The sequence below is a fragment of the Chlorocebus sabaeus genome, chromosome 25, assembly GCF_047675955.1.
Source record: "Chlorocebus sabaeus isolate Y175 chromosome 25, mChlSab1.0.hap1, whole genome shotgun sequence".
In the NCBI taxonomy this organism is placed as follows: Eukaryota; Metazoa; Chordata; class Mammalia; order Primates; family Cercopithecidae; genus Chlorocebus; species Chlorocebus sabaeus.
Genome location: NC_132928.1, coordinates 55,688,479 through 55,703,094, shown reverse-complemented (window position 1 = coordinate 55,703,094; position 14,616 = coordinate 55,688,479). Strand labels below are relative to the sequence as shown.

Here is a 14,616-nt window from a genome sequence, read left to right as displayed (position 1 = left end):
TTATATTTATTTTGTTACAGTGTATACCCATTGCTACTGAAATATTAGCTCCTAAATATTAGCTCCTTAAGTGGGCCAGGCATGGTTGCTCATGTCTGTAATCCTGGCACTTTGGGAGGCCAAGGCAGGCAGACCACTTGAGGTTAGGAGTTCAAGACCAGCCTGGCCAACATGGTGAACCCATCTCTACTAAAAACACAAAAAATTAGCTGGGTATGGTGGCACGCATCTGTAGTCCCAGCTACTTGGGAGGCTGAGGCACGAGAATCACTTGAACCCGGGAGATGGAGGTTGCAGTGAGCTGAGATCGTGCCACTGCACTATAGCCTCAGCCACAGAGCAAGACTCAGTCTCAAAAACAAACAAACAAACAGATGCTTGTTTCTATCTTTAATTATTTTTGAGTACACTCTATGTGCCAGGAAGTCTTTTATGTGGATCACATGCATACACTTCATCCTCGCAATGAGCCTATCTGGTCTCATTATTAATTTTAAAGCCGAGAACACTGTAACAGAGATGTTAGGTAATATGCTGGTCATGTGGCAACTAAATTTATTCTTATTTTTGAGCTGGTGATTCCTTCTGTAATCTTTCATTAGTGGTACCACTAGACAATGTACATTTCTGGTAATCATGCCAGATTTCCTCACTTTTTCCTTCCATTAAAAAATAATCTTCCATAAATATACATATCTACTGTGTACCCACAAAAATTAAAAAGAAATAAAATGATAATAATAAATTACCTCTTGTATCTATAATTCCTTTTCATCTCTGCTTTCTTGATTGAGACCCTTAGTCATTCATTCAAAAACTACTTATTGAGCATCTACTATGTGCCAGACAGTGTCCCAGAAACTGATACAGTCCTGAATGAAATAAAGTCCTTGCTCTCATACAGAATACAGTCTCATCACCTAGATCACACAGCAACCTTTTTTTCTTTTCTTAATTTTTGGGACAGGGTTTCACTCTGTCATCCAGGCTAGAATGCAGTAGCATGATCAGAGCTCACTGCAGCCTCGACCTCCCAGGCTCAAGCAATCCTCCCACCTCAGTCTCCCCAGTAGCTGGACCACCGGTATGCACCACCATGCCCGGCTGTTTTTTAAATTTTTTTTATAGACGGGGTCTCACAATGTTGCCCAGGCTGGTTGCAAACTCCTAGACTCAAGCTATCCTCCTGCCTTGGCCTCCCAAAGTGCTGGTATTGTGAGCCATCACACCTGGCCACACAGCGACCGTTTAACTGATCTCTGTCCTCAGGATAGTTCTTGCCTTCCTTTACCTTCTTCACAGCTGACAGTCACTTACCTACATCAAATTCTTCTATGACAACTCAATTTTTAAAAAGGATGATACACTTGAACAGAAAAGGATATTCAAATGGCAATAAGCATATAATATGTTCACTGAGGAGCAATTACTCATGAGGGGAAGAAGGTACTTAAAGCTTTTCATCTTCAAACTCTGGGTTCAATGGATTAATTAATGAATGTCAATCATCAGGGGAATAGGTGCTGCTACTTCATTATTTATGGATGCCTTTGTAAGAATATTATCTGTACTAGCCTTATGATATTCTATTTACTCATATGTATTTAAAGAGATTTACCATCCTATTTTCTATTCTAAGAATTTTATTACTTCAAAATCCCATCAAATTCTATTTAATAGTGATAGAAATAATAAACTGGAAGAGTCTTTTGTGCCCTCATGAACAGGTTTTCATCAACCACAGACCTACAAAATAAGACATTTCTGAAAAAACTAACTCAGATAATGAATAAATCCAAATAATCCATAACTCAATTTAAAAAACACTATACGAAGAGTCTTACATTTACTTTTTAAAGTTTTTGATAAACTTAATGAGAAGCTAGATTCAAGCAAAGAAGATTGACAGTTTTAACAAAAACCATTCAAAAACTGCTATGAATGGGACAGTTAATGTAAAAATTGACATAAAATACGGGATTTAAAAGTAGTAATTACAGGGAAAGCATTTCTAAATGAAGGCTGAAATCCAGGTGTGTGTGTTTTTTTTTTAATTTCAAGTACAGTACTTGAATGTGGAAGACTACTACTCTTTAAAAGAATGTCTCCACAAAAATGGACTTTTGAGCCAGTGTAACCAGCATACAGAAAAGTTAAATCAAGACCATAAGCAGTATGATTATTTTTAGCCAAGGACTAAGCACAGAGGGACAGCTTACCTCAAAAGAAAATCAAGAGACTGATATGAGGACCTCCATTTTTCAAGCTGTGAAAATTCCTAACGTGATGAGTTTAGGAAGATACAAGTTCATATAGTAACCAATCCGGGTTCTACAGATCAAAGTGTAGTTTGAATAGAATCCAAAGGTAAATTACAGTCAATAAAGGATTTAGGATGGCAATAATGTCCAGTTTAATTCTATTCCCTTCAACAACCAATTCGTATTAACATTGAAAATTAGTTTTTAGGCCGGGCGCGGCGGCTCAAACCTGTAATCTCAGCACTTTGGGAGGCCGAGACTGGCGAATCATGAGGTCAGGAGACCGAGACCATCCTGGCTAGCCCGGTGAAACCCTGTCTCTACCAAAAAAATACAAAAAACTAGCTGGGCGAGATGGCAGGCGCCTGTAGTCCCAGCTACTCGGGAGGCTGAGGCAGAAGAATGGAGTAAACCCAGGAGGCGGAGCTTGCAGTGAGCTGAGATCTGGCCACTGCACTCCAGCCTGGGTGACAGAGCCAGACTCCGTCTCAAAAAAAAAAAAGAAAATTAGTTTTTGTCACCTAAAATGGGCCACAGCCAGTTACAGTGGCTCATGACTAATCCCAGCAGTTTGGAAGACTGAGGCAGACAGATAGCTTGAGCCTAGAAGTTCGAGACCAGCCTGGGCAACACCGCGAGACTCCGTCTCTACAAAAAATACAAAAATTAGTGGGGTGTGCTGGCATGCACCTGTAGCCCCAGCTACTAGGTGGGGATGAGATGGCAGGGGTAGTCTGAGGTGAGCCTGGGAGGTCAAGGCTGCAGTGAGCCCTGATCCCTCTACTACACTCTAGCCTGGGCAACACAGTGACACTCTGTCTCAAAAAATAAAATAGGTAACATATGAAGGGACAAATATTTTTTCATCGAGAGAATCAGCTATTTAGCTGATTAGGATAAATTTCCTCATTTTAGTTTCTAATTGTTTAAAGAATTATAAATAATATGTTTATGAAATCTACAGCTATAGTTTCTATAGACTTAACTTATAAAGATACTTAAAATCACGTAATACATAATCAGTCTCCAATATCCTCTTCAAAATAACTTCTAAAAGTAGCCCCAACTAGTGGTGTTCCCGAGAAAGAACGAGAGCTGGGCGCGGTGGCTCACACCTGTAATACCAGCACTTTGGGAGGCCAAGGCAGGCAGATCACGAGGTCAGGAGATCAAGACCATGCTGGCTAACATGGTGAAATCCCGTCTCTGCTAAACACACACACACACACACACACACACAATTAGCCAGGTGTGGTGGCAGGCGCCCGTAGTCCCAGCTACTTGGGAGGCTGAGGCAGGAGAATGGCATGGACCCAGGAGGTGGAGCTTGCAGTGAGCCGAGATTGCACCACTGCACTCCAGCCTGGGCGACAGAGTGAGACCCTGTCTCAAAAAAAAAAAAAAAGAACTAGAATAAGGAGATCTAGATTCTAATACCAACTCTGCCATTTATTAGTGCTGAGATCTGCACACCTCTCCTAAATATTCAAAAGGTTTAGAGGAAAATAAAAAACAAAAAGATGACTCCAGATTTTAAGGACAAAAAAGATCAGACTATTATAGAATGCTGCCACATAAAATAAATTAAAAAAAAAAAAGAAGGATCAAAAACAAAATAAAAATATAAAAAATAAATTAAAAAAAAAGAAGAGCAGACTAAAAAGAGATGATGCTGTGATGGAAAACCTAGGAAACCATGCTATTATGGACAACACTTGAAAAGGATGGTTCTTAGGGGAGTAAAGGATTTTAAATATCCAATTGAGGGTTGCTGATAGTACAAGCAACAAAACAAAATAGATAATGCATTGAAAATGTAGGCTTGAGGAAAAATTGAGATCATGTAAACAGGAAAGTTCTCTAAGAGAGTGAATGGAAGTGGAGAATTGAACCTTGGGGGAATCATATATATCGGTGCTTTCCAATATGGTAGCCATTAGGTACATGTGGCTATTGAGCCCTTGAAATACACTGGTGAGACGGAGGAATTAAATTTTAAATAAAATTTAAATGTATCCATACAATGGAATATTATTATTTTATATATATATTTTTTGTTTGTTTTTGTTTTGTTTTTGAGACATAGTCTCACTCTGTCGCCAGGCTGGAGTGCGGTGGCGCGATCTCGGCTCACTGCAACCTCTGCCTCCCGGGTTCAAACGATTCTCTTGCCTCAGCCTCCCAAGCAGCTGGGACTACAGGTTCACGTCACCATGCCTGTCTAATTTTTGTATTTTTAGTAGAGACAGGGTTTCACCATGTTGGCCAGGATGGTCTTGATCTCCTGACCTCATGATCCCTGGCCTCCCAAAGTGCTAGGATTACAGGCGTGAGCCATCGTGCCCGGCCACAATGGAATATTATTAAGCGGTAAAAAGAAATAAACTATGAAGCCATGAAAAGACATAAAGAGGTCTAGGCACGGTGGCTCACGCCTATAATCCCAGCACTTTTGGGAGGCCAAGGCAGGAGTACTGCCTGAGCCCAGGAGTTCAAGATCAATTTCTATTTTAAACAAAAACAAAAACAAAAGAAGATATTAACGAAGGGACCTAAATGCATATTGTTAAGTGAACTATGCCAGTCTGAAAGGACTATATACTATGATTCCAACGACATGACATTCTGAAAAGGTAAAACTATGACTGTAAAAAGATCAGTGGTAGCCAGGGGTTCAGAAGAAGGAGGTAGAGATGAGTAAGTAGAATATGGGACATTTTTAGGTCAGTGAAACCATTCTGCACAATTCTAGAATAGTGGATATATAATGTTATGCATTTGGCAAACCCCATAGAACTGTCCGACACAAAGGGTGAATCCTAATGTGAACTATAGACTTTAGTTAATAATGTATCAACACTGGTTTATCAATGATAACCAACACATCACACTAATGCAAGATATTAACAGAGGAAACTGTGGGGGAGAGTATAGATGGGCACTGTGTATTTTTTTGTGCAATTTTTCTGTAAATCCAAAACTGTTCTAAAAAAATAAAATCTTTCAAAAAACTCAAATTTACATAGCCACACGTAGTTAGTGGCTGGTATTGAACAGCAGAGGCCCATATAAATAGACTGATGTGGGAAGAAAATGAGAATGGTATATGAAGAATTACTTCATTTCTGACTACCATTCCCAAAAGTACACATACAGTTAACTCTAAACTATATAAGGTTTTATATGTAGCTTCTATATTAACATTTTACAGTAGAACTCGATCAAAAATATTCTGGATGAATATCTTTCTAAAATTATTTTTGTTAAACAGAATTTAAGGAGGAAAATAACATTTATTAAAGGTGTCAGGTACTATACTAAAGATATTATCATTTACATTTCCGTACAGCCTTTAGAGAAAGGTATTACCATTTCTGTTTTTAGAGATGAGGAATTATAAAGCTTAAGTCATAAAAGATGAGAATCTAGATATACTGGCCTCCAAAGTCTATGTTCTTTATTTATTTATTTATTTTTAACCAAAGTCTATATTCTAATATACACCACTCTACTGTATATATGTTTATGATTCCCAAAATTACAAACATAATTTTCCCACAATGAATTTTCCATCAAGGAGCAATACTCTATATATAACACAACATAACAGTTAATGATATACTCAGAGTCTAATGAGGTGTTGTATAGGTAACTGCTGTCCCTATTTTAAACAGCCTCAGGCTAATGTGACTTTTTTTCCTGCCACCCAGCTGGCCCTCCATCCTACCTATATGGCTCTACTCCAACATCTAATTTGCACCTTTTAATCTGCTGTGGGACGAGAAAATAGATAATCAAATTCCTTGAATTATGTACAAAGCAAGAGAACTTCTAAACCAATGTGTAAGTGCAGATGATTTAGTTCATTAATTTTTCTGACAATTACAGGCCTTTTTTTTTTTTTTTTTTTGGCCTACTTCTTAATCTAAGCTGAGACCTGGATAAATTAAATACTGTTCTATAATAAAGCTAAGAATTTAGTGATTCTGTTTCATTCAAAAGTTTTCGACTACACCTTTTCCGTTTTTTTTTTTTTTTTTTTTTTTTGAGAAAAGTCTCGCTGTGTTGCCCAGGCTGGAGTGCAGTGGTGTGATCTCAGCTCACTGCAACCTCCACCTCACAGGTTCAAGCAGTTCTCTGCCACAGCCTTCTGAGTGGCTGGGATTACAGGCACCCGCCACCACACCCGGCTAATTTTTTTGTATTTTTAGTAGAGACGAGATTTCACCATCTTGGTTGGGCTGGTCTTCAACTCCTCACCTTGTGATTTACCCGCCTCAGCCTCCCAAAGTTCTGGGATTACAGGCGTGAGCCACCACGGCCTCATATTTTTCATACATATATGTTTTAATACAGGTGGGGTCTCACTATGTTGGCCAGGCTGGTCTGGAACTCTTAGCAAGTGACCCTGCCACCTTGGCCTTCCAAAGTGGTGGGATTACAGGTATGAGTCACCACCTCCTAGCCTATCCCATATTTTTCATGGATATAGCTCTAAACATCACCTCATTTAAAGACATTATTTTTATTTTTGTATTTGTTAATACTATCTGCTTCAAGATAAAAGTTCGGCCAGGTGCAGTGGCTCATGCCTGTAATCTCAGCACTCCGGAAGGCTGTGGTGGGTGGATCACCTGAGGTCAGGAGTTACAAGACCAGCCTGGCCAACATGGTGAAACCCCGTCTGTACTGAAAATACAAAATTTGGCCGGGCATGGTGGCGGGAGCCTGTAATCCCAGCTACTTGGGAGGCTGGAGACACAAGAATTGCTTGAACCCAGGAGGCAGAGGTTGCAGTGAGCCGAGATGGTGCCATTGCACTCCAGGCTAGATGACAGAGTGAGACTCTGTCCACCCGCAAAAAAAAAAAAAAAAGTATTTTTATAATTTAAATGTATTAATTGAGTACATTAGCTTTCTACTAAATGTTACTCTAAAAAATTAATGAGGTATATATAAAAACATAGAAACATGTATTTACAAAAAGTTGACATTTTCCTGAAAAAAATTATTACAGAAAACCAGAAGTTTTACTACAGAGTTCTAAATATTCCGATATAATCCTTTTCCTTATCACATTTTTTTTTTTTTTTTTTTTCAGGTAGGGTTTCACTCTATTGCCCAGGGTGGTCTGGAATTCCTGGCTTCAAGAGATCCTCCTGCCTTGGCCTCCCAAAGTGCTAGGATTACAGGCTTGAGCCACTGCACTTAACTTAAGTTGTTCTTGTAACTAAATTATAATTATGTATATTAATAAAATTTTCCCTAAGGAGGGGAGATTAGTATCAAAATTTTAAATTATTTTTTTCTACTTAGAGCTCCCTGTAACCCCATTAGAAATCTTTACTAAGAGATAAAGTGACTTTTATTTCTCATAAATTTTAAGATTTCAATTCAATTAAAGTACCATTTTTGAATTTAAGATAACAATATATTTCCAAAGCTGCAAATGGAAATGTCAATCTTAGCAGTAACTCTAAAAGTCCAAGTTTATTATTCTTTATTCTAGAAAGAAAAAAAAAACTAATTTTGTCTCCCTCAGTCAGCCAATTAAAACAATCCAAAAAAGCTTACTAAACAATTGCCTTTGTAACAGTATTTATGTTTTCAGAGGTGACCAGGTAGAGGGCCAAGATCAAGGTTTCTAACACTTATTTAACAAGGGATTAAAAGCAGAGTGTCAGGTATAGGGCCAAGATCAAGGTTTCTAACACTTATTTAACAAGGGATTAAAAGCAGAGTGTCAGGCAAGTCAAAACTAAATATTCTCAAAGATTAGCTGAATAAAATAGTCATAAAGTTAGATTCACAGGGATCAAAGAGTTTCAACCTAATTCTAAAAATCATTTCCCAGTGTAACTTCAAATAAATCCTTTGTGAATGTTTCTAGTTTCTTCTACACATTAGGAAAACCTAAAAGGCAAACAAGTTCTAGATAGGAGACTAAGTAAGTATTAGTTGTTTACATTTGTATAGAACATTAAATTTTAGTTCTCACAACCCAGTGAAGAAATACAAATGAGTCTTAAGAGTTTGAGCAAAACCCTCTGGGGTGATCAAAACAAACTGTAAACTTCTATGATTCTCAACTTTTCTTCCAGAGTCCCTGGCAGCATGCTTACTGTACTTACAGAAGCACGTAAAGAATTAGGTGGTTTTTTATTCCTAACAATCACATCCCAAAGTTTTTTCTGCAATTTCAATTGTACAGAGCACTCTTCCTCGATGTTGACTCAAATTAGAGACAGAAAGCAGAATGGCGTTTGCTAGGGATTAGGGAAGAGGGGAATACAGAGTAACTGCTTAACAAGTACACTGTTTCCTTTTGGGGTAATGAACATGTTTTGGAACAACATTGTGAATGTACAAAGTGCCACCTAAACTGTTTACTTTAAAATGGTTAATTTTATGTCATGGGACTTAACCTCAATAAAAAAATTATGTTAATCTATAGATAAAACTGACCCCTTTAGAACTCTTTCCTTCCTCAAAAAAAAAAAAAAACAAAAAACAAAACAAAACAAAAACAAAACAAAAAAAACTGCTATCATGTTCAAATGCTATTTAGATATTGGAAATTTTTTAGATAAAATGCAATTATAAGTTAAATTATTACCACATGTGCACAGTAATAATCAATGAAGGTATACCAATGTCAGTTTAAAACATTGCTATGCCTGTAATCTCAGCTCTTTGGGAGGCAGAGGTGGGAGGATCACTTGTGCCCAGGAGTTTGAGACCACCCTGGGCAACACAGCAAAATGCTATCTCTATAAAAATAATAAAAAATTAAAAAATTAGCCAGGTAAGGCGGGCATATCACTTAAACAAAGGAGTTTGAGGCTTAAGTGAGCTATGACAGTGCCACTGCACTCCACCCTGGATGACAGACCATGAGTGACTCTGTCATTCATTCATACATATATACATACAGCATTGCTAAAATGCTTGATAATTATCAAAGTAATATTGCTCTGACATACATCTGTGAATAGCTGACTTTAAATTTGAGAAAAATTACTTCCCCAAACCTCAATCAGGAAAACATTATAAACTAATAAGAAGTATCTAACAAACAAAAAGCAACCAAGAGTATTACATAAGAAGTAAACAGGCACAATCGCGACCAAAAATGGACAGAAATAAATATGCTAAAGTTAATTATCTTGGGGATATAGGGCAACATTACTTCAGATTGGTAAACATCACACTTCAAAAATAGAAGGAATCTACCTTAATGAGAAACTCTGTACTAAGAAAAACTCCTTTGTATAAATGCCTGACAAAATTAATATTTTATCATAACCTCTAAATCCAGCCTAGATTCCAGGATTACACAAAAGAAAAAATCTTGGAGAAGGTTCTGGGAAAAGGCTGACTGAAATCTGTGACTGTTCTGATACAGGCCAATCTGAGAATTTTAATCCCTCTGAACCCAATCCTGAAGAATACCTGAACCCTGAGCACAGACAGGGCCAAAGCTAAACCAGGTCAGAATACCCTGCCAAGGAACATCCTGATCCGAGGTGTTCACCAAACAGGGATCATTTATCAGTTTATTCCTCACTTTGTTGGATGCTGACCACTTTCAAGATATATACAAGAGTGGACTGATTAGACTCATCAAAATCCATTTCAAGTCTTAAGATCTGGAGATGAAAAATACTGCAGAATTCTAAATTATCCATGGCTTTAAGAAAAAAAATTTATAAATTAAGAACTTCAAATATTAGCTGACCCAACTTTAACATCACTGAATATCTTTAGTTATTTTTAAAAATTTATAAAGTATTTAAAAGGCACAATTTAGTAATTGCCTATATAACAAATTAACCATGAAAACAATTATAGCAGTATGATAAATCTGTCCTGTGTAAACAGTATGAGTTTTTATATTTTATAGCATTCAGATATGCTAAAAACAAAAAGTTAAGTGTTTCTTTTGTGATTCACATGAACAAATACTTTCTTGTTCTTACAAGTAGATATCTGACAGGATACAAATAATGATAATAGGGTAAGTTCACAGGCAAAAAAAGGAATCTGTTGACACAGAAGATGCAAACTTTAACTGTGACACATGTGGTAGTGGCAAAGAATCTAATTTGTGTAACAAGACCTGGGTCTGAGTAAGCTCTTTTATCTATTAATTATGGGATCTTTTTGCGCATTATGTAGCTACTCCTAGCTTCAGATTCTTCATATGAAAAAATGAGGACAACAGAACTAATACTGCAGCACAATGAGGAAGATTAAATATTTTTACTCATTCAACAAATATGTTCTGAAAAACTAAATTTGTATTATTGTGTACAAAATTACCCTTTTTAATTTCTTCAAATAAATCAAGCATGTATTAAATCTAATTCTTAAGCTCTGGTCCCAAAACTTCTTAGAAGTAAATTTTTATTACTTGAGAAAATCTGAACTTAAGTAATAAGTATTGACACTGAAGACGGGACAATTGAGAGATCACATCTTAAAACTCTTTTGATATAAAATGAATAAAAACAATTCCCTAAATTTTTTCCTATTAAAGAAATAAGGACCCAGACTAAGCCCATAAATTGCTGGGTCAATAACCAATCTCAACTACAAAACCTTACCACTTAAAAATATTTATTTTCAGGAAAATGATAGTAAATATGAGGTAAATCTGCCCTTGACATAACACGGTGAGATTTTTTTTTCATAACACAGTACATGAACCACTAAAACTTACAAGCTATCAATTACTACAATTGTTCTAATAGGTTTAGGGCCAAACATAAATTTAACTATCATTATAACATGGACTTTACTTGGAATCTGTGCTGACCTAACAAAATTTAGCACAGAAAAAAAAAATCACAGATCTGAGCATCTGAAAAACGGTGTCTTTTCTGAAATGTTTGCAAAAAAGTCACAACATCAGGAGCTACAGAAAGTTGTTCTTTCTCCATCATTCAAAAAATCAAAACATCTCCAACATTATTTATGCTAGGCATAAAATGAAAGTCAATATTGATATTCACTCACTATACTTCAAATCCTAACCAAGATAATTCAACCTCTATGTTTATTCAATTGCTAGTCTATTCAGTATCAATTGTTGTGGAAGAACTAAGAAGTAGACTAGTGCTGCTTACTAGACTTCATGTAACCTGAAAATGTTTTTAATTATAACAGACTTAGACCAATTCTACTTAGAAATGTACCCTTAAAAGAGGTGAAAGACATTAACTGGCATCTTTTCAGCACAGGTCAGTCTTCCTTAAGAACACAACCTATAACCCTTAGGCCTTACAGTTGAATGTTAACAAGTGAAAAGCAATTTCCTTGGATGTATCCAAGCAATTTTAATATAAATTTCTGCATACCTAGGTAGAAAGTACTTTAGAAATAACTTAAATCTACCTTTTCCCTCACTTATAAGAAAATGTGGTAGAAGCCTTGAAAAATTAAGTTTAAGGCTCAGGCCTGTAATCCCAGTAATTTAGGAGGCCGAGGCGGGCAGATGACTTGAGGTCAGGAGTTCCAGACCAGCCTGGCCAACATGGTGAAAACCCCGTCTCTACTAAAAATACAAAAATCAGCCAGGCGTGGTGACGGGCGCCTGTAATCCCACCTACTCCGGAGGGTGAGGCAGGGGAATCGCTTGAATCCGGGAGATGGAGGCTGCAGAGCCGAGATTGCGCCACACACTCCAGCCTGGGTGACAAGGCAAGACTCTGTCTCAAAAACAAAACAAAACAAGAACAAACAAAAATGAAACCAAATTTCTAACTCAGAGAAAAGACTGGTCTTGAACAATTTAGGGACAAATTACTGAAACAGGAGACAAGGCACAAGAAGCTCTATGGCTGGAGATGAACCACCTCTGTGTCTCCTTTAGAAGTGCTTCCTGAGGTTCACTTTATGCTAGTTCATGTTGCTTCTTATACTGCATGTTAGTAATTTAAAACGCCTAGCTGGAATAAAAGTTCTTTTTAAACATTACAATTTGTCTCCGCGTTGAAAGTAAGTGTTTGTCTCCAGTTTCATGAGCTATTCTGATATGTCAAGAGTAGTATTATTACTGTTCCAAAAGAGCTCTTGTTTCAATTCACTTTCAGCTGGGACGCGGGCATAACTGATGTTTACAGAACTGATGCTTAGAGATGTTTAGAGAGGCGCATCCCTTACCATTCCATCCTTTATCGATAACCACATTTTGTATGTTTTTGTTGCATTTCTGTTTTTTTTTTTTTTAAGACACCTGCACACACACAATTTTCCCGCCGCCAGCAGGGAGAAGACCACAGGCTAGGTCTCCAGGGCCTTCAGGGAAAGAGACACCGTGAACCCCGCTTGGCCAAAGAGGGGGAGCGCTTCAGGGGCTGGGGGAGGGAGCAGCCCTAAGGTGCTGGGAGTCAGAGGCGGCGCCTGTTTACAGACGCCTTCGCCCTCCCCCACCCCAACAGAGGAGGGGTCCAAAAAGCAGTTCCCGTGCGCACTCCCCGACTGGCCCAGGCCCTGGCAGCACCAGAGGAGCCAGGCAGCCCTTTCGCCCCCTCCCTCTAGTCCCAGCCTCCCTTCGCCCTCCTCTCGGCCTACCTACCCCTACAGGCCCTCCAGGCGGCATGCAGAGGCCTGAGGCCTAAAGGACGCCGGCCACTGACAAGCCCCAGAGCAGCCGGCGGGGGCCCTGAGGAGCCTGGGGCCGGCCGGGCGGCCGCTGCGGCGGGGAGCAGAGGGCGGGCGAGGACAAATCCTTCCCGACCACAGCTGCCTATTGTTCCCGACAGAGGCCCCGGCCGCGGCAGCCCCGCTCCCCAAGTCGCCGCCCGCCGCTCGCTCACCGCGCTGGTCCGAGCAGCAGCTCCTCTCAGCTCCGAGTCCCCGCGGCCGTCGCCACCGCCGCGGCAGCCGCCGCCGCCGCCGCTGCCACCGTTGACTCTGATTCTGTCCCAGGCCGCCGGGCCACGGCTGCCGCCGCCACCGCCAGCACCGCCTCCGGCCTCCCACCTGCTGCTGCTGAGGCTGCTCCTGCAGCAGGGGCCATCTTGTTGGTCTGCCTCCTCTTCCTCCTCCTCGTCCTCCGCCGCCCAGTCGCTCGTTGTCCTCGTCCCCTTCCTCTTCCTCAGGCTCCGGCCCGCCCCGGAGACTGGGGCGGAGACGAGGGCGAGGATCCTCCCTCAGAAGGCGGGGCGGGCGGAGGGGCGGGGCGGGCGCGGGAGCAAAGCTGTGAGTCACCGGCCACCAACGCCTGGGAGGGAGGCCGGCGACGCTCTCCGCCGCGACCCAAAGTCTCACACTCCCTGAGCAGAGGAACCGGTCCCTCCGTCCGGCCTGCCCTCCCGCACCGGCGCCTTTGGGCTCAGCAGGCCAGTGGCCAGATGGCGAAAGTAAATTGGAGGAATTTCTGTCGTTTCCATCGAACCCCGCAATACGTCTACTCTTTTGGCTTTCTCAGCCGTTGTCCCCCAACTCTGGTTTCTTTTTCACGTCTTGTCCCCCACCCCATTTGTCTTCTTCCATATTATCCAGGTTCTGGATCTTATCAGCTTTGTCCTCGTCACCCCTCTTGGAGTTCAACCTCCTAAGGCTGTGAAACAGCCCAAAGGCCCGGACGCGCTACTCCAAAACGTCTCTCCTGGGCTGTGTGAACAATAAGAGCTATTTGGGGACGACAGGAAAAGATGGGGCTCGTCGAAGAGCTCCTGAAATCTAACCTTGCTACTCTTTAAAAGTTTCTTGTCCCTTGTGGAAAAGGTGCCGTTTTGGTTTTGGGGAATGAGAGATCCCTTCAGACAATTCATTTTAGCCAAACCCTCTTTAGCTCTTGAGAGGGGGAAGAAATGGGATTATCGTAACACCGTATAGTACTGATTTCAAAATAAATCATCTAGAAGAGAAGAGAGAGAGAGAGTCCCCAAATAAACAACCATTTAATACTCTCTACTCGGCAGTATCACCTTTTTTGCTTCAGGACTTGACCAAGAAAGAAGAGATTATGTTTTTCTGTCCTTTCTTCACTGTTTACATCACAGTACCCCAAGAGAAGCACTTCTTCTTGCCTTTAACTTGATACATTGGAATCGCTATCACAGATAGTATTTTTGTATTATTTTTAAGAAATATCACACACCTTCCTAAACTCTTGGCAGAGAAGAATTCTTTTTAGTTGTTAACACCCTCCTGCTCCTGAAATCTCAGCTTCTGTTTAGAAGACCTATTGATGTCTTTCTATTGATTGGAATTTGCTGCCTTTGAACTGGGTTTAATCTGTAATCGTCTTTTCAGCCTACTAAATAGTAACCCTAGTCCTACAGAGTGAATTTCTAGCTACCACAGGGGGATTTAGGTTAGCATGTGCCAATCTAAAGGGATCTCT

At 40.0% G+C, this 14,616-nt stretch overlaps 1 protein-coding gene across 6 annotated transcripts in view; it reads right to left on the bottom strand.

Annotated features, from left to right (window-relative positions):
- The window catches only part of RC3H1 (ring finger and CCCH-type domains 1), a 91,897-nt gene extending 78,530 nt beyond the window's left edge, over positions 1–13,367 (bottom strand). For 4 of the 6 annotated variants that reach the window (XM_073011772.1, XM_073011775.1, XM_073011776.1 and 1 more), the window contains exon 1: positions 13,082–13,367. The gene's annotated coding sequence lies outside the window, so the exon portion shown is untranslated. Of the gene's footprint in view, positions 1–12,840; positions 13,055–13,081 lie in introns of those variants that run through there. The other 2 variants (XM_073011773.1, XM_073011774.1) reach the window with 2 other exon arrangements.
- Between the last annotated feature and the right edge of the window lie 1,249 nt (positions 13,368–14,616).